We start from the raw sequence: 20,053 nt of genomic DNA on the forward strand, positions 1-20,053 counted from the left end.
GTGGTAGTTCCAGATAGTCATCCAGGGTGGAAATTCCGGACACCCTATGAGCCTGAGAAATGGACCGTAGAGAAGATTCAAGGAACCATGGTCACTGTTCGCTGTGGTCATCAAACGGTGACCCGGAATATATCCTGCTTCAAGAAGGCGGGAGGGCCGGCCGGCCTACCCGCAAGTGTTACCAGTCAGAATCCTGAACATGATTACACTCAGGAAGATGATGGGCCCTGGGTCGGGGCCCCGTCCCCGCAACCGGAGGAACGAAGGCCACTCAGAGATGCTAGTCACACGACCGCACACAACACCGCCGTGTCGTGCACAGCCTCTCAGGCCGCAAGTGGCGAGACAACCCCGGCTGGGGTTGTCTGTTCCCCGGTGTGCCGAAGCCGCCAGTACAACCTCAGGCCCAACCCGGGCCCGAGTTAGAGACTGAAAGACTTTGCCTGGACTTCACCCTGATGAGTCCCCGGCCAGAAGGACAAACTAAAATGAAGGAGGGATGTAGAGAGCCATCCAGGCCTCTATACATTGTAGCAATATTCACATGCATCCCCACACCCCCGGGGCAGGCTCGCTCCGGGGTATATAAAAAAAGAAGTGGAAGACCGCTCTGGGTCTTTCCGGCAACCTGCAACTGTGTGTGTACCGGCTGTCCATTTGTCCTCCGATAGCTCCACGTGCGAGGCCCTGCTCTCGCACTCCACACTCGCTGGGCTGTAAACAGGGACTGACAGCGTTAGCTCTAGTATTTCCGTCTGTCCATTGGGACTTTTGCCTGGCCCGAAAGTACGTAGGGCGTGTTCCCGCCCTAGATGCTCAACCGGGGGGATTTAAGCTCGGCTGCAAGCAGCCGCTGGACCTGCTCACATTGATTATCTTTGCGGGATGCCAGGTCAGTTTGTACTCCTATTTTCCTCACTGGGCTGTAAACGGGGACAGACGGTGTTAGCTCTAGTATTTCCGCCTATCCATTAGGACTTTTGCCTGGCCCGGAAGTACGTAAGGCGTGTTTCCGCCCTAGATGCTCAACCGGGGGGATTTAAGCACTGCCGCGCCGACAGCGCTCCAAAGACAAGCCCATCTGCGCCCGTCCGTGGCTGGCCCGTGCCTAGGGTCGGTGATGCTGCTGGCTTTGGGCCCCCTCTGACCCCTCTGACATCTACAATTACCTACACAGGAGAACAACTGCGAGCCATTAATAGAAATGGTAGGGGCGATTTAAAAACCTACACTACTTCCAGCTCCTCTGTTACTCGCTTTAAATGCAATGCCAGTGGGTTCTCCTAACATTCTTCTAACTTGCCCCAGTCATCACCAAGTCGGAAGTATACAATAGCGGGAAAAAATGAGACAAAGTCTATGCTAGGCTGCCTTACTAATGCATGTTCACTGTGCAAACATGCGTCTGAATGTGCTTTGTTTATTGAAACACATGGGGTAGATGTAGCCTTTATCACAGAAACTTGGGGAGATGCCTCCGCAGGGCCTGAGCTGGCAATGGTGGTTCCCTCAGGATATACACTATTCAGGCAAGACCAAGTGGGTAAAAGAGGGGGAGGGTTGGCCATTCTGTTTCCAAATACATGGAAAGGGGTTTTTACCTCTCAACATAATGGACCCACCATGGAATCCCTTCTTTTTAAATTATTAATAGGTAACCATTACACTTTTAATGGTCTGTTATGCTACCGACCCCAGGCTAATTTTCTGAAGGCCATTGGCACTTCCCTTGATGCTCTATCCCAGTCTCCCGATTTCACACTCTCTGGAGATTTTAACCAGCTACACACAGTGGGTGACTGGTAGCACACATGCTGGATGGAGTATTTACTAGCAATAACTATCTATAATGCCTTCCATCATTGCCAATTGTATGGTTGGACCGTAAAGCTGTCATGTTCTCGTTTTTGGTACAAAATCCCCACACAAAGAAACCGATAAACAGGCAGTGTAAAATGGTCCAGCCCTGGAACAAGTTGGCAGTGGATATTCTTGAATCCGCATTAGCCCAATACCATCCACAACCCCTAGACACAAATGAAGCTGTGGCTGCTTTTGAGAACGGGCTGAGAAAGTCTATAGACCAAGTATTACCAGCTAAATGCATTTACACCCATAGGTCCAGACCCACGGAACCCTGGTACTCAGAACAGCTTAGGCTACAAAAACAAAAATGTCGCCACATGGAAAATAAGTGGAGATCCTCATATGAATTGGAGGATAAAGCTAATTATAAATTAGCCTTACTTGAATATAAAAAACGTATTTTCAAGGAAAAAAACAGCTACTTTTCCACAGCCATACTATCAGCAAACAAATCATCAAAATAACTTTTTTCAACGGTAAAACGATTAGCTAAATGCTCTGAGGGGTGAGCTAATCTAAAACTGAGGTATTTTGCACCAAGGTGGCCATGGTCTTCCAAGTGAAGGCGCTCTATAATGGATTCGCCAGGCCCGTGGATCTAGGAATGGTCTCCTCAGCAGTGGACTTAGCCAGGCCTGGGACTACCAATATCACCCTCGGAGCCCCCTTTGAATCTCAGGGCTCTCCTGAACTTTCAACTTTCCCAACTTTGACAATGGAAGCAACAATAAATCTGTTGCGTTCCATTAAATCGGATTCCCCACTGGACCTATGCCCCCCAAAAATCTTTCATCTTTTACCTGAGACTTTCGCGTCTCATCTGACCCCTATTTTTAATAAAATGTTTTCCACGGGGACCTTTCCCACTAGGTTGAAGTTGGCATCTGTGCTTCCCCTTTTGAAGAAGCCAAATTTGGATGAAGATGATCCTAACAACTACCGTCCAATCTCCAGACTTCCGCGTCCAGCAAGGATGGTGGAATAAGTCATGAATAATACCCTATTAGAGTATTTTGAAAAGCATGGCTCTCTTGATGACACCCAGTTCGGATTTTTATAACACCATAGTACCAAACTGGCGCTGATAACATCATCTGAATTGATCAGACAGACAGTTGATGCAGGGGGTAGTGCAGCACTTGTGCTGCTCGACCTCTCTGCTGCATTTGACACGGTGAACCATCAGAAACTCTTAGAGGTTCTGAGGGGGATCGGTGTCACAGGGAAGGCACTTACCCTACTTGAATCCTTCCTGTCTGGCAGTGAACAATTTGTGGCCCTACACGATTTTAAATCACCAAACTTTACACTACCATGCGGTGTGTCTTAGAGATCGTCTTTGAGCCAACCCTTTTTAAAATTTATGTGGCACCACTGGCAAAGCTGATTAGATCTCTAGATTATTCGGCTATTTCTTATGCCGATGACAAGTAGATCATTGTCTCAGTGTCCGGTTCCCCCACTAACACTATGGGCCATATGCATCAAGCTATTTAGCATTCGCAAAGGCCGAAATTCTGCGAATTTCGGCCTTTGCGAATGCTAAATACCTAAATGGTATGTATCAAAAATGTTTGCATCAAAATAAGGAATCGCAAAATTTGCTATTCCTTATTTTGCGATTGCACTTAAGGAATCGCAAATATTGCGATTCCTTAAATGCAATGTATCAAAGAAAAAAAATGCAAAAAATGCCATTAAGGAATCGCAAATTACCACCAACTTCTAGTTGGTGGTAAGTTGTGAATTCTTTTAATTATGCATTTTTTTAAAAAACCAAAGGTGCAATATGACGCCCATACATGCCCTTAGGGCATGTATGTGCGCCATATGCCCCCAAATGTCTTTTTCAGGGGTGCAGCAGGGTGTTCTTGAGACACCCCTGCACCCTTGAAAAAAATTCCTAATTTGCGATTAGCTAATTGCTAATCGCAAATTGCCCCTTCATTCCTATGGGCCTCCTGGCCCATAGAAATGAATGGGTAATTTGCGATTAGCAATTTGCTAATCGCAAATTAGGAATGGTAAGGAATCGCTATAAAAAAGCGATTTTGTACATGCATACCGTTTTGCGAATTCCAAATAGCGATTCCTTAAAATTCGCTATTTGGAATTCGCAAAACGGTACTATGATACATATGGCCCTTAGACACAGTTTCATGCCTGCCTTCGTCACGTTGGGGAGTGGATGGCCGCCAATTGTTTAAAACCTAATTCTAGTAGACGGAGGTCTTACTATTCAGTGCTCACACCAACTTTTGGTCTCCCAATCTCTGGCCCTCGGAGTTTGGCCAACCTCGTACGCCAGTGATAAAGGTAAAGAATCTGGGAATCATCTTTGATTCTTAACTGTCGTTTGAAAATCATGTGAATCAAATTACCTCCCTCTCCTTCTACACACAAAAGCTCTTGAGAAGGATCCTCCCATTATCCCTAGCTGAACATCACTAGACACAAACCTGTGTCAAAGGTGCTTAAGGACTTACATTGGCTGCCGATAAAGAGACAAATTGAGTTTAGGGACACACAGGACTAACAGCTAGATTCATCAAAGAGCCGTTTTGCAATTCCTTAATAGCGATTATTAAGGAATCGCTATTAAGGACTTGCAAAACGGGATTTATGTAGGAATCGCTAAATAAATTGCGATTCCTACACATTCCTTATTTGCGATTAGCAAATTGCTAATCGCAAATAAGGAATAACTCCCCATTCATTCCTATGGGCCTAAAGGCCTAAAGGCCCATAGGAATGAATGGGGAGTATTCCTTATTTGCGATTAGCAATTTGCTCATCGCAAATAAGATAGCGATTTCAAGGGTGCCAGGGGTTTCCTAAGGACACCCTGTAGCACCCCTGAAATTCAAATTTACACAGGTGTTGCGCACACACATGTCCAAAGGACATGTGTGTGTGTAACATGCAACAGAGAAAAATGCACTAAAGTGCATTTTTCTATTTTTTCGCTATTTACCACGAAGTCAGACTTCGTGGTAAATAGCGGCCAAATATTGCGAATTCGCAATTTAAAATTGGTTAATGAATTGCATTTAAGGAATCTCTAATAGAGATTCCTTAAATGCAATTCCTCGCAAATATGCGATTTCGCAAATAGCGATTTTTGCATTTGGGATGATGAATCCCAAATGCATAAATTGCGCTCGCAAAGGGCCAGATTCTCAGACTCTGGCCCTTTGCGAGCGCAATTTCCTTTCATGAATCTAGCTGATAGAACCCAGTTTTCTAAAGAGGAATCTGCAACATTACATTCATACCCGTTGTCTTTGTTCATCCCCTGCCCATGATGTGATCATCCCCAGGGTCAAAAAATGCTCCTGGGGGGATAGAAGCTTTTTGGTGGGCGCAACCAGGCTATGGAATTCTCTCCCAATTAAGCTGAAACAAGAAACACACTTATTAGCTTTCAGAAAACGTGGCTGTTTAGTCTGTAAGGTGCATTCGAACCGCCTAGCCTCCCTCCTGTTTCTGTAGAGCAAGCGCCTTGACACCTTCGGGTGATTGTTTTGCGCTTTACAAGTCTCACTTTCATTTCATTTAGTTTCATTTCACTTCTTTAGTTCCTTCACTGGCCTCTCTTTTCTAGGCATCTTCCTTGTGCAAAGCAATCGCCAATACTCCAACTCAGCAATCAATATAATCCTTCCTTTAAGGCTGGCTCCAAAGTAGCTTCTGTGATATGCTGCTGAACTTACCCAGAATCTGGTTCTAAACCTGATAAATGGAGTTGACGGTGGTTAACCGGGTTTTGGAGCACAAGAGAGGTTAACTGTTGCTATTTGTGCAGGACCCAAAACTTCTAGTAGAGAAATTTTGGCACTCTGGCTTAAAGTTTAAGGGGCATATGTATAAAAAAATACGTTTACGATTCTCAAATTGCGATTTTTAGAGAATCACAACTAGAGAATTGCAAAATGCGATGTATGTAGGATTTGGTAAATATTTTGCGAATCCTACATATTCCTTATTGGTGAATCGCCAATTGAGATTTGCAAATAAGGAATACCTTCCCATTCATTCCTACGGGCTAGGAGGCCCATAGGAATTAATGGGAAGACATTCTCAATTTGCGATCACCAATTAGAGAATCGCAAATTGAGAATGCAATTTCAAGGTTGCAAGGGTACCTGTTGCACCCCTGAGAAGTGTGGCTAAATGGTTAGAGCGCAGACCCCGATGCAGTAGTCTGGCCGGGACCAGGGTTCAATTCCCGCCTCGGCGGGTTTGTGGCTCAATTTCCTCGGACCTGATAATTCTCGCCTCAGTGCCTATTCTGATCATGAGCCCCACTCTGCACCTCTGGGCAATAGCTTGCTTAATCCCTACAACGGCCCCAACAACGCTGAGGATGCCTGACTTCACCTTGGGGGTGCCCAGGAGTGGGCTCCTCACAGGGACAGGCCAGGAAGGGTTCCTTGGCAGTATTCGTACAAGCGCTGAGATGCCTACCCGTAGTCGTGCGCTATATAAGTGCGTAATTATCCTTTATTATCCTTAAATATGTATGTCTGCACCATTAGATTCCCCCTGTTAGACTAATGTTCTGATTTGTTACCTTTGCCTCAAATTGTAAAGCGCTCTGATATCCTTCGGGATCAAGTTTGCGCTATATAAAACTTTACAAATAAATAAATGTGCCGCACATACATGCCCTAAGGGCATGTATGTGCGCCAGATTGCACTTTGAAAAATGCACAAAAGGGCATTTATCAAAGAAATCGCAAATTATCACCAACTTGAAGTTGGTAGTAATTTGCGATTCCTTAAGACAAAATCACAATTTTTCTGTGCTTCCTACATTGCATTTAAAGAATCGCAATTTGCTATTCCTTAAATGCAATCGCAAAATAGAGAATCACAAATTTTGCGATTCTCTAATTTGCAATGCACTTTGGAATGATAAATCCCAAAAGGCCTTTTCCCGTTCGCAAACGGGCCAATACCCCTAAGCCTCTACTTTATACTAAAGTTGTAGTCAGTAGTTGAATAGTCCCCCAATCAGCTGTTTGACTTTTTCTAGGCACTTCTGTATTTTGCTTACTCCACTTAAACTGGTCCAGCCACAGACTTTGTTTCAAGGTGCGACAGAGGGTGGAGCTGGGCGTCTCCTTTCAGGAGAAAACCACAAGGGCACAAAGGAAAGGATGGATGCTCCACTTAACAACCAGACAACATTGGCCCAAAAAAGGGCAGGGAGAAACTCCTTGGCTACAACTGTGCTCACATTTGCATAATTCTTGAAAATCTGACTAATTACAAAGAATGTGTATTGCTCCTCCATGCCTCCCAATTGCTGTCTAGATCTGAGGAATCAGTAGGCCGCTGGCCCCAGTGTCCTGCACCCCAATCTGTTCTCCGAACATCAGACGTACCCCCAGACCATCACCTGGGGACATTACTTGAGCAGGCTTCGGAGGCGGTGGTGGCAGCAGTGCAGTGTCCATACTAAACCTGTGGAGCTCCTACAAAAATTGACATTCCCTTAGGAGGTCCTGGGATCCCATGTTGCCGGCAGCCATCTTGGGCACAGCAGTTTATAAAGACTGCTCAGGTGGAAACCGGTTGCAGTGCTTGGGAGATCAGTGAGGTGAGAGGACCTGCCACTCAGTACTTATCTGTGGACCATAGTCCAGTCTCTTGTCTTGATTCTGTTACGTTGTTGCAACGTGTAGAAAGGGAAACAGGATACCAGTCAAATCTTTTACAAGCATCTCACCTGTGATGAAGAGAATACCACATTAACAAGAATCCAAAGCTTAGCAACAAGACTTAGGAAGTATGCTTTTAAGAACTTCAACAAATAGAACTAATTTATTGAGCGTAACCAGAGAATTATTTCAGTAAACTAGTCTTGCTTTTAGAGACTTGTCTGGGATTAGTCATATTTCCTGGAATTCCTAAAGGAAACAAAGATCGGAGAATTACAAATACTGGGACACCAGATGTACGATCGTTTTTAGCAGTCACAAATTGAAAATCGGGTCGTTTGCTGCCGCTAGAAAGGGTTGTAGCATGTGCAAACCCTATTTTGGAAGTCGGTATATTATTGCCTACTCTTAAAATAGGGTTTGCGAGTCGCTATTAGGAAGGGGCGTGCCAAGGGCATCCCTTCCTAATAGCGAGTCACACTGGGTTGTACGAAAACAATTGCAGTTACCATCTACTTCAAGTAGGTGGTAAGCCAGTCGCAAATGGGAAAGGGTCCTTAGGGGACCTCTACCCCTCTGTGAATGTATGTGAAAATATTTTTTAAGAGCAGGCAGTGAGTGGTTCCACGGATCACTGCCTGCCATTAAAAATGAAAAGAACACTTTTTATGTTTTTCTTTTAAACACATCCCCAGCAGGCCACCATCCCTGTGTTTGTAGCCCATTCCCAATGGGTCACAAATTGCAACCTGACTTATAAACATTGATGAGACAGGTCATTTGCAACCCCATTGGGAATCGCTAAATGTGTCTAAGACACTATTCCATTCCGTTTTGCGAGTCCCCAAAAAATCGCCATTTACAACCCACAAAACAGAATGTCCATACATTGGGCCCCCTGTGACAACAGAATGTTTCCAAACAATAATACCAGATAAATATTTGTAGTTTGATAGTGGTATTAACATTTAAATTAGTTGACAGACTACACAGAAAACGTAAGATGTGCTTCGAATGACGACCTAGGTTTTCTGTTTGAATGTTAACATGAATGTGCTAACAAAGGCCATTATGAGGTCACTACACGTAGCATCTGTCTGAAAGCACCAGCGCAGCCTCGTGGTCAGAGATCAGTCCGTTGTGTGTGAATCACAGAGAAAAGTGAGGGTTCCTCCTGGCTCGGCACTCGTGGGCGAATATCAGGTAAATACATTTGCTAGGGAAGCTACTTTCGTTATTGTGCTCGACAAGAACTCGTTGTATTTTGCGTGCTAGGCAAAAGATAGCAGCCAGGACATTGTAACAAACATCACGAGAAAGACCTCCCGATCGATCTGAAGGTACAAGACTGACTCTTTCCCTCTCTCCCAGTACTTAATTGGTGAAAAATTAAGTGCCAGGACCCTTCTTGGAAGGCGACTGCAGCCTGCACACCCACTTGCCCCCTGCCAGCGCTTCCAATGACAGTACAAACATATCACCTAACCATCGCGCTCGGACAAGGGTGACAATTCAGACATCTTCAGGACACACAAAGATATATTAATGGCGCGAGAGGCGGGTATTATTCATTTTCAATGTATATATTGACGTAACAAAAACAGTTGTTTGTACTCATCTCCAAATCACAGAAATTGACATCATAGAAAGTGGCATCATAAGCCACGACTTTACAGGAAGTGGAATCACAAGAAGGGACATCAGATCTAAAGCCCTCACATATATGTTTAGCAGGTCTATCATGTGTACGTTTGAGCGCATTGCGAGGATAGTAGCTCAGTGACCTATGGAAGAAGATATTTGACTTCTACACCTTGCAATCCCCCAGTTTTATGTAACACATCCTGTACATTAATTTACAAACTTATATAATTTATTGTACATATGCGCGTGTGGATGTAAAGCGCTCTGACACCCTGCATTGGAATGAGTAGGGCTATACAAGAAAAAATAGTGGTACTTAAATTATTTCAACGCCTTCTCAGGTGTAGTAAGCCAAATATAAATGCAATTAGCTGTGTGTAAATACTGGGAAAAACCAACACATCTGACATTCTTACAGTGCATGCAAATCTCCTAAACAGGGACTGAACAAAGTGAAAACAAATTGAAAAGCTGCCTTTCTGAAGTATGTGTGAAGTGCTAACCTTTGTTTCCCCTCCGCTTCATTTGCATCTGGATGTGAGGCTCTTGACTGCTCCCAGGCTTGATGCTCATAAAAGGAGGCCTGATGAATCCTCAAATTCGGACATTATTATGGGCCGAACAGAGTATTAAATAAGAAAGTCCCGTCCCCGCCTGCACTTTGTTGCTTGTTGCAGATGGAAAGCAGACAACGTGCAGGCGCTGCTGAAAGTGTTTGAAAATTAGACCGGGACGAGTTCAGCACAATATTCAGTGGGGTCCAAATTCTTGGCAGGGTGGACGACGTTCACCCTGTGAAAATAGTTGGTGGACGCCATCCACCCATGTGTTACCCCGACTCGTGCCTTGTGCGGGACTTAACGGAAACAGGTTATGGAGCCTTCGCTCTTGCACAGGACCTCTGGGTTGTTCTGGTTGGAGCCCTGAAATTCACGTCTACAGTCTGGGCTCTCCCTTCAACCCGCTATCCTATTGCTAGAAGGTAGCAAATACAAAAACACAGCTTGACGGGGGTCAACTGTGTCACACACTCTTTGCACACATCCTCAACACACAAAATAGTACACACGTAAAATCCATGCCCCATATGGCTGAGATACCCGCCACCCCCTCTCAACACAATCCCCAAAAGGAGGGAAACCGGAAACAGTTCTTAAAGTTTTTGGATGTGGGAGGGAGTGACCCTCCCGGCCGTATTTATTAAAACAAAAAATTAAAACATTAAACGTTTCATGTTATGTACAATTTCATTATCACATTGCGATGTTTGGCTAACCTTAACATATTCTCTAATACAGAGGTTCTCCTAGCCGAACTAGCATCCTACAAAAACATTCTCTAGAAACACTGAAATTGTACATCCTAACGTTTAAGGGCCAACAGCAAGGTCATAACCGGTGTCAAGATCCCTAACCGGACTTACCCCTCCCACTTGGGAGGGGCGACAGCACAGAGGCTTACCTCAAGTGCAACTACTAACAATTTCCCTTGACTTGACGGGGGCACTTAAGACTCGACGCCATTTAAAGGTCGTTCGAAGACTTGTGTGTGGTATCTAGAAGGTATCGTGGACCTCCCCCCACCCCACACAACTTACCGCATCTGCCGTCGCAGATGACACTGGCCCCGGGAAATTCCCCCAGGAGGGGGCTGTAACCCCTCCTACAAAGGAAGGGGCCTTGACCGCCTTTCCTTTACTTCCGGCGACCCGCCCTTAGACGGGACCGCCTCCCCATTGAGGGGCCAATGGCCACCTCTCCCGAGCGCTCCCATCCGTGTTGGGTGACGCCCACTCATAGGGATCTACCAATTAGTGCTCACCGATCATGACCTTACCGCCTACCAAAAAATAAATACGACAATTCTTACTCAAACCTAAGAAAACATTGGTCGCTACGACCGAAAGAATATGCTTAAAATGCAACACTACATCAAATCATTTTAATCGTAACAACTTACACGATATTCACCATACTTTATTATGATCAACAACAAACTGATACTTTCACAGCCTGTAAACGAAACGGACAACATACTTATAAAAATTCACTTTATTGCACGACGGCTTGCTGTCCTCAGGGGCTGGTGGGTGGGTCAAAATTGGCTCTTCGTTCTGTCCCGAGCTCACGGGTAGCGAGGAGGTGCAGCTTCGGAGCACAAGAACAAGAGGACGTCTTCTGGTCTTGCGTCTCTTTTTATCCGTCTTCAGGGAGGGCGAGAACCCGCCCCTGCCTGCCCCTAGGGCGGGGCTGGCTACGTCGGTGTCTAGGCCAGCCCACTCTAGGGCGGGAAAAGGCGCGCCCCGGCTACGCCGCTTCGGGCATACCAGCCGAGACGCGCCTCCCGCCCAAAAATGGCTTCCCGGGGGGATCGAGGCACTCCGCCATACGTTCGGGGGGACCGAGTGGTCGCCCCTTTCCATATGGCTGAGATACCCGCCACCCCCTCTCAACACAATCCCCAAAAGGAGGGAAACCGGAAACAGTTCTTAAAGTTTTTGGATGTGGGAGGGAGTGACCCTCCCGGCCGTATTTATTAAAACAAAAAATTAAAACATTAAACGTTTCATGTTATGTACAATTTCATTATCACATTGCGATGTTTGGCTAACCTTAACATATTCTCTAATACAGAGGTTCTCCTAGCCGAACTAGCATCCTACAAAAACATTCTCTAGAAACACTGAAATTGTACATCCTAACGTTTAAGGGCCAACAGCAAGGTCATAACCGGTGTCAAGATCTCTAACCGGACTTACCCCTCCCACTTGGGAGGGGCGACAGCACAGAGGCTTACCTCAAGTGCAACTACTAACAATTTCCCTTGACTTGACGGGGGCACTTAAGACTCGACGCCATTTAAAGGTCGTTCGAAGACTTGTGTGTGGTATCTAGAAGGTATCGTGGACCTCCCCCCACCCCACACAACTTACCGCATCTGCCGTCGCAGATGACACTGGCCCCGGGAAATTCCCCCAGGAGGGGGCTGTAACCCCTCCTACAAAGGAAGGGGCCTTGACCGCCTTTCCTTTACTTCCGGCGACCCGCCCTTAGACGGGACCGCCTCCCCATTGAGGGGCCAATGGCCACCTCTCCCGAGCGCTCCCATCCGTGTTGGGTGACGCCCACTCATAGGGATCTACCAATTAGTGCTCACCGATCATGACCTTACCGCCACAGGTCCGGATAGTTGACCGGCTATCCGGACCCCCCCACAAAACTCCTACCTAAAGGTCATGTTTTAACGATTTTAACCAAGCTAAGAAGTCACCTATGAGTAACTCATTCCCCACCCTCGACAAATGCACACCATCCCCCAGATACAGACTGTCATCATTAATACAACTATGCGAGATCGAATGCAATGTCTTGGAACGGAACAACCTACTCACTTTGTTATTCAATTTTCTAACAGAATGATTCAAAGCAGGGATCGAGATAGCCCCCCGCCACACTTTTCGTGGGATCATGTGAGACCACGCAATTATGCACCCCGGAACTCTCCTCGCTAACCAACTTACTGTGGAAAGCATAGCTTCCAGGAGAAGTCGTCTACCGGTGGTGACCAAATCATTGCCCCCCAAATGCACTATGACTATGGACGGCGGTGACCTCATCCGCTCTAACAAACCCTCAAAAAATTCCTGAAACTGGTCAATACAGAGACCGCCCCTTCCGTAGAAGGACACTCTGTACCCGTATTCCCCAGGTACGTCAATCATGTCACCTGCTTTGAATACGTCTGCGGCCCGTCTCACGTATGAGTGGCCCACGACCCACACCTCCTTCCTCACAGCCGGTGACGTGCGACCGCTGGCCTGGTGTTGGGTCGACTGCACAGTCCGCCCTGCCGCGTAGGCTTGCGCAACTGAAAACAAACAAAAGACAAGAAGCGTGAGTACATGATTACAGCTTCACAACATGTGCAATCGCACATACCTCTTATAACAATTGGAGGACCAGCGCCCCACACGTTTCACTTGTTCTACATTAAGACCCCTGGCTGTAGCTTCAGTGGCAGCCCCTATTCGAAAGGAATGGGTCCCAAATTCGCCCGGGTCCAAGCCCGCTGCGGCAATGGCCATTGCAAGCACCCGCTGAAACTGAAACCTCGTCAGCGGGGTGGCGTCTGCATGCCTCAACAATGTCCCCCCCCATGATGCCACCCTTCGTGCTAGGTAATCTTCTAAGCACTGTACCGGACACATGGATGACTCGGGGTTCCTGCGAATGATCGTGCAGTCCCCTCTCCCATCTTGGTCAGTCTTGGACCTGAGAAAGGAGACAATCATCGCATCACCCCTGATCTGAACATGTTCCCTGCACAAGCCCCCCGTCACATCCTGTTTGTTCCTTGCAACTAGCTCACTAACTCTCATAGCCCCGTGAAACGCCAGCGTAAATGCAGTCCGGAACAAACAGGTCTCGAAAGGGGACGAGCATGTGTTAGGGAGTGTGGCCAGTAACTGGGACAACCTGTCTAAACCTATCGGTCGTCTTACGTCTACTCTGCGACCCTCTAGGCGTTGCCACCCACGCAGCGCTTTCTGTACTGTAAAAGACGCTGTTGGGTCCAGGATGCCATGGGCCCTGGCAACAAAAGAAATGGCGGCACGATGCCTTTGGGCCGTAGCCACCGATTTCCCAACCCTACGTAAGGACATCAGAAAAAGTACAACCCACTCTTCCTGACCCCAAAGTCCCCCTCTCTCTGCCCCCAAAAAGGCTAAATAGGCCTGGAACGCCCCTTCATATGCCTTCCTTGTCCTGGGTGCTAGACTCTCTCCCACGAGGTGACGAAGTTCGGGGCACCGAGAGACCAGAGAGCTTCGGGGAAGGGTGCCGGCTCCGGGTCCGCTGAAGGAAGGAAACCCGAGAAAGCCTGCATGTGAAAACGAGACAGTGCATCAGCAGCCTGATTCATCACCCCTGGGACATGTTTTGCTCTGAATACCACGTTCAGTTGCATACACAGTAGGACAATTTCTTTGAGCAGCCTCAAAATCAATTTACAATGGGCTGCCTGACTATTGATGCATTCTACCACGGTCATATTGTCGGACCAGAACACGACAGAATGATCTCTGAACCCTTCTGGCCAAGTTCTCAGGGCCACCAGAATGGGAAATAGTTCGAGGAAAGCAATATTACTCGTTAGCCCCTTCTCGTGCCACCATAGGGGCCACCTTTGAGCAGACCACTTTGTGCCGAAGATGGCGCCAAAGCCTATGCTTCCTGCTGAATCTGTCCATAGCCCAAGCTCTTCTGAGGACACGGCTGGCTTGTTCCAGACGACTCGGCCATTGAAGTCCGCCAAAAATGCTAACCAAATCCGCATGTCCTGGCGGACCTCAGCCGATAACCTCGTGCGATGATGACCCTCCTTTAGGCCAACCATCGCTTGGGCAATTGAGCGGGAAAAAGGGCGAGCCATTGGGATCACCCTCAAGGCAAAGTTCAACTTTCCCACTAATTGTTGCAACTGATGCAGTGTAACCTTAGATGCATTCAAACATACTTGGAGGGCTGCCCTGAATTTTAACACTTTGCTAGTTGGTAAACGGAAACACCCCTCCCTTGAGTCCAACTCGATCCCCAAAAACTCGAGGCAAGTCGTGGGACCCATAGTTTTACCCGGTGCCAATGGCACGCCAAAATGACCCATCAACACACAGAATTCAGCTAAGGCCTGAGCACATTCGGGATTTCCGGCGGGACCAAGGAACAAAAAATCGTCAAGGTAGTGCATTACATTTCGGAAACCCGTTTTCTTCGTGAACACCCATTGCAGGAAAGTACTGAATTGCTCAAAATAAGCACATGATATAGAGCATCCCATTGGCATACACCTATCCATGTAAAATGACCCCTGGAACCCGAATCCCAAAAGACGCTGATCGTCTGGGTGTACCGGGAGCAACCGGAACGCTGACTCGATATCTGATTTCGCCATCAACGTCCCGGGCCCCAGGCGATTCAAGATGGCTACTGCCTCGTCAAACGATGCGTATCGCACCGAACAAACTTCTGGATCAATTGCGTCGTTCACCGAAAGGCCGTGTGGAGCAGACAAATTATGGATCAAACGAAACTCACCTGGGTCCTTCTTGGGGACCACCCCTAACGGAGAACAAACAAAATCCGGTACCGGGGGTACACTAAACGGGCCAGCGACCCGTCCCCGGCTAACCTCTTTCTGAATTTTGTCTTGCACCACAGATGTATGTTGTAAAACAGAAAGTTGATTTTTGCAAATCCCTACACCCTGAAAGTCCCCTACCGGGATGCGGAAACCATGTGAAAAACCGTTCCGCAGCACCCCAGCAGAAGTACGATCCGGGTATTCACTGAGCCAGGGAATCATTGCCAAGGTATCAATCGGGGTTGGTAAAGGCACCCCTCGGACTAGTTTAGACCTGTTTGGCGCCTCCCTTACCCCCATTCTCACCCGTTCTGGCTCTGCACGATGACTCAGGATGGGACGACCCACACGTACTACACTCATGTTTGAATTTACACGATCCCGGAGGTCTGGTACATTTCCCTTCGTTGAAATCAAAGCAGAAACCCTTCCTCCCTGTATTGCCTGCGGGCCTCGACTGATCGTCGGTGCTCGTACTTGGTCGAAAGGGCATCCCCACATTTTGGCGGGAGTAATCTACAACATTGCTCCCAACCAATGGCATCTTTAACATTCCTGATTCTTTCATTTTATCCCATGTTACAGAATCGTAACAATCCCAAGTCAAACCCTTGTTATGTTCCTTTTCTTTCCTGAACAGATTGTCATAACAAAACCAATGGTTACCTTGATACGCTGTCGAGTAACCCATAATTCGTGATTGATAAATGGGAAATTCAGAAAGCAACTCGGGCCTACGTTCCCCCAAAATCGATGTAAAAATACCCCACGCATTGCCCCAGTTGCCAATATTCTCATTTACCTTAAAGGCGGCCATTTTTGCGCGCCAAACACTCGGATGCATTAGGTCCTTCTGACTTTTAACATGCTCCACCTCATAATGATCAACAAGCAAGGAGAAAATATTCACGTACTCCCCAGCCCAGATCTTTTCTTTTATAGCTAAAGGCACATGTTGTCCCAATCTCTCTCTACGAGAGGGTGCTGACTCGTCCCTTGCAATCGGCAATGGCCGCTTACCTGCACCGGACGCAGCTTCGGCCGCTTGCGGCTTGTCTATTCCCGCCAACGGCGCAGTCACTTTAGCTGCATCTCTCTTCTCACGAAGCCCTTTTATCAGCGCCTGTGCCTCGGCAGCCGTGGCGCCATCACTACTATCCCCCAACCAAGCTGCTAGCTGTGCTGCCAGCTCGGGGGGCATGTCTTCTTTGGATGTCGGGGTGACGACAACGGGGATTGGATTCCCCTCCATTGGTACTGGGGTCGGCGCCTCGAGCGGTACAGAGGGGACCGGGACGTCTCCACCGGCTGGAACCCTTCTCGGCCTCTTAGGTCTCCCTCCAGCCGGCGCAGGGCCCGAATCCTCCTCCCCGTCCCGTTTTGCCAACCGTTTCTTTATGTCGGACACCTCTTTGCAAAGGGCCCGCACCATCTGGTCGGTCGTCATTCTCTTTGCGACTTTCTTTGGCATTTCTCCGACGAAGTATCTAGAAGACAAAGAAAAAGATCAAAACGCTCAAAATTGGCTCTTCGTTCTGTCCCGAGCTCACGGGTAGCGAGGAGGTGCAGCTTCGGAGCACAAGAACAAGAGGACGTCTTCTGGTCTTGCGTCTCTTTTTATCCGTCTTCAGGGAGGGCGAGAACCCGCCCCTGCCTGCCCCTAGGGCGGGGCTGGCTACGTCGGTGTCTAGGCCAGCCCACTCTAGGGCGGGAAAAGGCGCGCCCCGGCTACGCCGCTTCGGGCATACCAGCCGAGACGCGCCTCCCGCCCAAAAATGGCTTCCCGGGGGGATCGAGGCACTCCGCCATACGTTCGGGGGGACCGAGTGGTCGCCCCTTTCCACGTGTATGGGCATGAAAAATAAATGTAAGGGTCTGGAAGGCCATTTTAAAATACAGGAGAGGCTGGTAGACCACTCTGTCTAGCAGGCAACAGACAAAAACCCTGCTAATGGAATAATATTATTTCCATTGCTGTCTGTCCTGTACAGCCAGGTAAACCGACAGTAGTCACGGCCATCTAAGGGAGGGTGCATATAGTGTGCATCTCCTACCACAGAGCCCTGCTCTGGTCTCAAAATATGTCACAAAAAATACCTCTAGCAAACATGCATGATTAAAGAAGCAGTCAAAAGATACACCTTGCTACTGTGAATTTCACACAAGGGTGTACGCTCACCAGAGACATGCAGGGAAATGTATTCGTCCCAAATACTGCCCACCAAATGCCCTGCAGTTCCTCTACCACTGGATAAGTAGTCTGAAGGGAAACAGGTGGAAAACTCTATCTACATTCCTGTGATGTAACCTGGCTTTGTTCTCCATCATGAAGTCCAATCCCTGGAAAGACAGTGACCACCAGAACAAATTAAGGTGATCTTCAATCATAGCCATCAACCACTTGAGGGGCTTGTGATCCGTCTGGATCACAAATCTTGTTCCAAGCAAGTATGGCCTGAACCAGCGGAGGGACCACGCTATAGCAAACTACTCTTTTTCAGAGACAACCCAGTTTTGGTAACTAAGCAGCAATCTGTGATTGAAAAAATCAAAGGATGCTCCCTTCTCTTTTCATTGATCTTGACAAGGACTGCTCAAACTCTCTTGTCCGAAGCATTGGTTTGCATAATGAAGAGTAGATGACAGTCAGAAAAGGGCTTTCAAGACTCCTGAACCCTCTATGTACCCAGTCAATGTACCCTTCTGGTCATCCCACTCCTTCATCAGCTCTTGGATAGCCTGAATGTTCTTTTTTGATTTGTTCATGAGCTAAGCCATTGGCTTCCTGGGGCCCAGAATAGAGTCTATGACATCATGGCACGGGGGTCCCTTCCTAGCCCTCTCTGACTGCAGTTAAGTAGATTACAGATAGGATGCACAAACAGAACCTCAAAGGGGCTAAGTCTTCCCCCCTACTTGCGATTTCCCTTTAGGCTTACAATATACATGCTATGAGGAGATCCAGGTTCCCCCTGAGGCTCAGTGGTAGAATTTCTATCATGCTGTTTAGGGTCTTGAAGTGTTCCTCCAACCCACTAGTCTCCAGGTAGCACACAGTGCAGACGTGGTATGTTACACCATCTTGTTTTCATATAATCGTCATGTAGGGGGAGATAAAAATATGTTTTTGTGTTGGACGCCACAGTTTCAGGGAATCCAACCCTAGAGAAGACTGCATTGGCATCATGTACATCAGGGTACTACTACAGGGTACTGGGTGGCATGATCCACTACAACAGTGGTTCTTAACCTGTGGTCCCTGGACCCGTTGGGGTCTTCCAATCTTTAGAAAATAAGTATTAGCAGATTATATAATTATCTACACATAAAAAAGCCAAATTGAAAGTTATAAAAAGATGTGTAAATGTGAAGGTATTTGAAATTTATGGCTAAAAACAAAGGGACATATTTACAATGCCATCTGTGACGTTCCGGAGGCGCTGCGTGCTGGCCCAAATTTACAATGCCACACAAAGCCCCCATGCGTGGTTTTTCATGGCCTTGTAAATATGTGATAAGGCAATGCCTTACTCTGCGTGGGAGGGGCGTTCTATGTGTTTTGCTGTCGGTGCTCCTATGCAATACCCATGGTATTTTGACACTGCCCAAGATTTACAAAATAGCGTAAATCTGGGTCTGTGCCAAAACAAATACCTTTCCAAAGCAGTCGTAATGAGGAGAAATGTTTACGTTTCTCATTTATTCCTCTTTCCACGTGTGCTGCACTCTGAGTGCACATAGAACGAGGAAAACACCTCCTTTGATTGTTTTCCGGGGGGGGGGTGGAATTTAATAAAACAACTTCTTGTCCATGGGGCAGGTTGCTTCATAAATGTACTTGCCCTGTACCAAAATCCACTTGCCCCTTTTGTGCCATGTAGTGTAGTGACAAATTATGCCAGCAATCTCATTATATAGGAGCTCTGATATAGCCTCTCTGATTATGCTGGGGCTCATACCATAGTAGGGTTTGAATACTAGCAAATACGTTATTTTGCCTCCTTTTCACAGATCAACATACTGGGGCTGAAGGTAGTGGTAAGCAATAGTTCCAGGATTGGACTGCCCTTTGGAATCTGTGCAAACCTAATAACTCGCATGTTTTAAGGATTTTCACCAGCTCTTCTCTAATTTTTTCCCAAACTGAGATAGGTTGGAAATGTACTACTGACAATGGCAGACATAAAACTTCTTCCGGGGTTCGGAAAAAATTGGTTGGAGGGAAAGTGAACTTGCAAACGCTCAACAGATTTTCACATCAGCAAATCTACACATGCATGTTTGCTCATGCTAAAATGCATTTCACAAATATTTTCTAGGACTACGATTTCTTGACCTACTTCAGTTAATTCTTGTAAATTCATGAAAGACGTAAATCTGCACTAATGCAAGGACATATACAACAGGTGCACTTTTGAGATTTCTTTAATAATTGGGCTGCTAATTAGGTCTGGTGTTAAGCAAGACCGTTTGTGTTTATTAGAATTCTATCTCTCTCTTTGTCTATCTATCGGATGGCTTCACTATGAGTGACAGGATTCTGTTCTATCACAAGGAGCATATTGGCACACAATGGAGTTTTGTTTAGTGTCAGGAACTAATGTGGCAATGTGTAATTGTTTAGATCAAAAATGTGTTTTGTTTTTTCCCATTGCTTGTTTTATTGGTGATGGCTCGGCAACTCCCATCCCAATAAGGTTTTACAAAAACTATGCCAAAGCAAGAAAAGCATTGAC

This window comes from Lissotriton vulgaris, chromosome 5 (assembly GCF_964263255.1).
Source record: "Lissotriton vulgaris chromosome 5, aLisVul1.2, whole genome shotgun sequence".
NCBI classification, from domain to species: Eukaryota; Metazoa; Chordata; class Amphibia; order Caudata; family Salamandridae; genus Lissotriton; species Lissotriton vulgaris.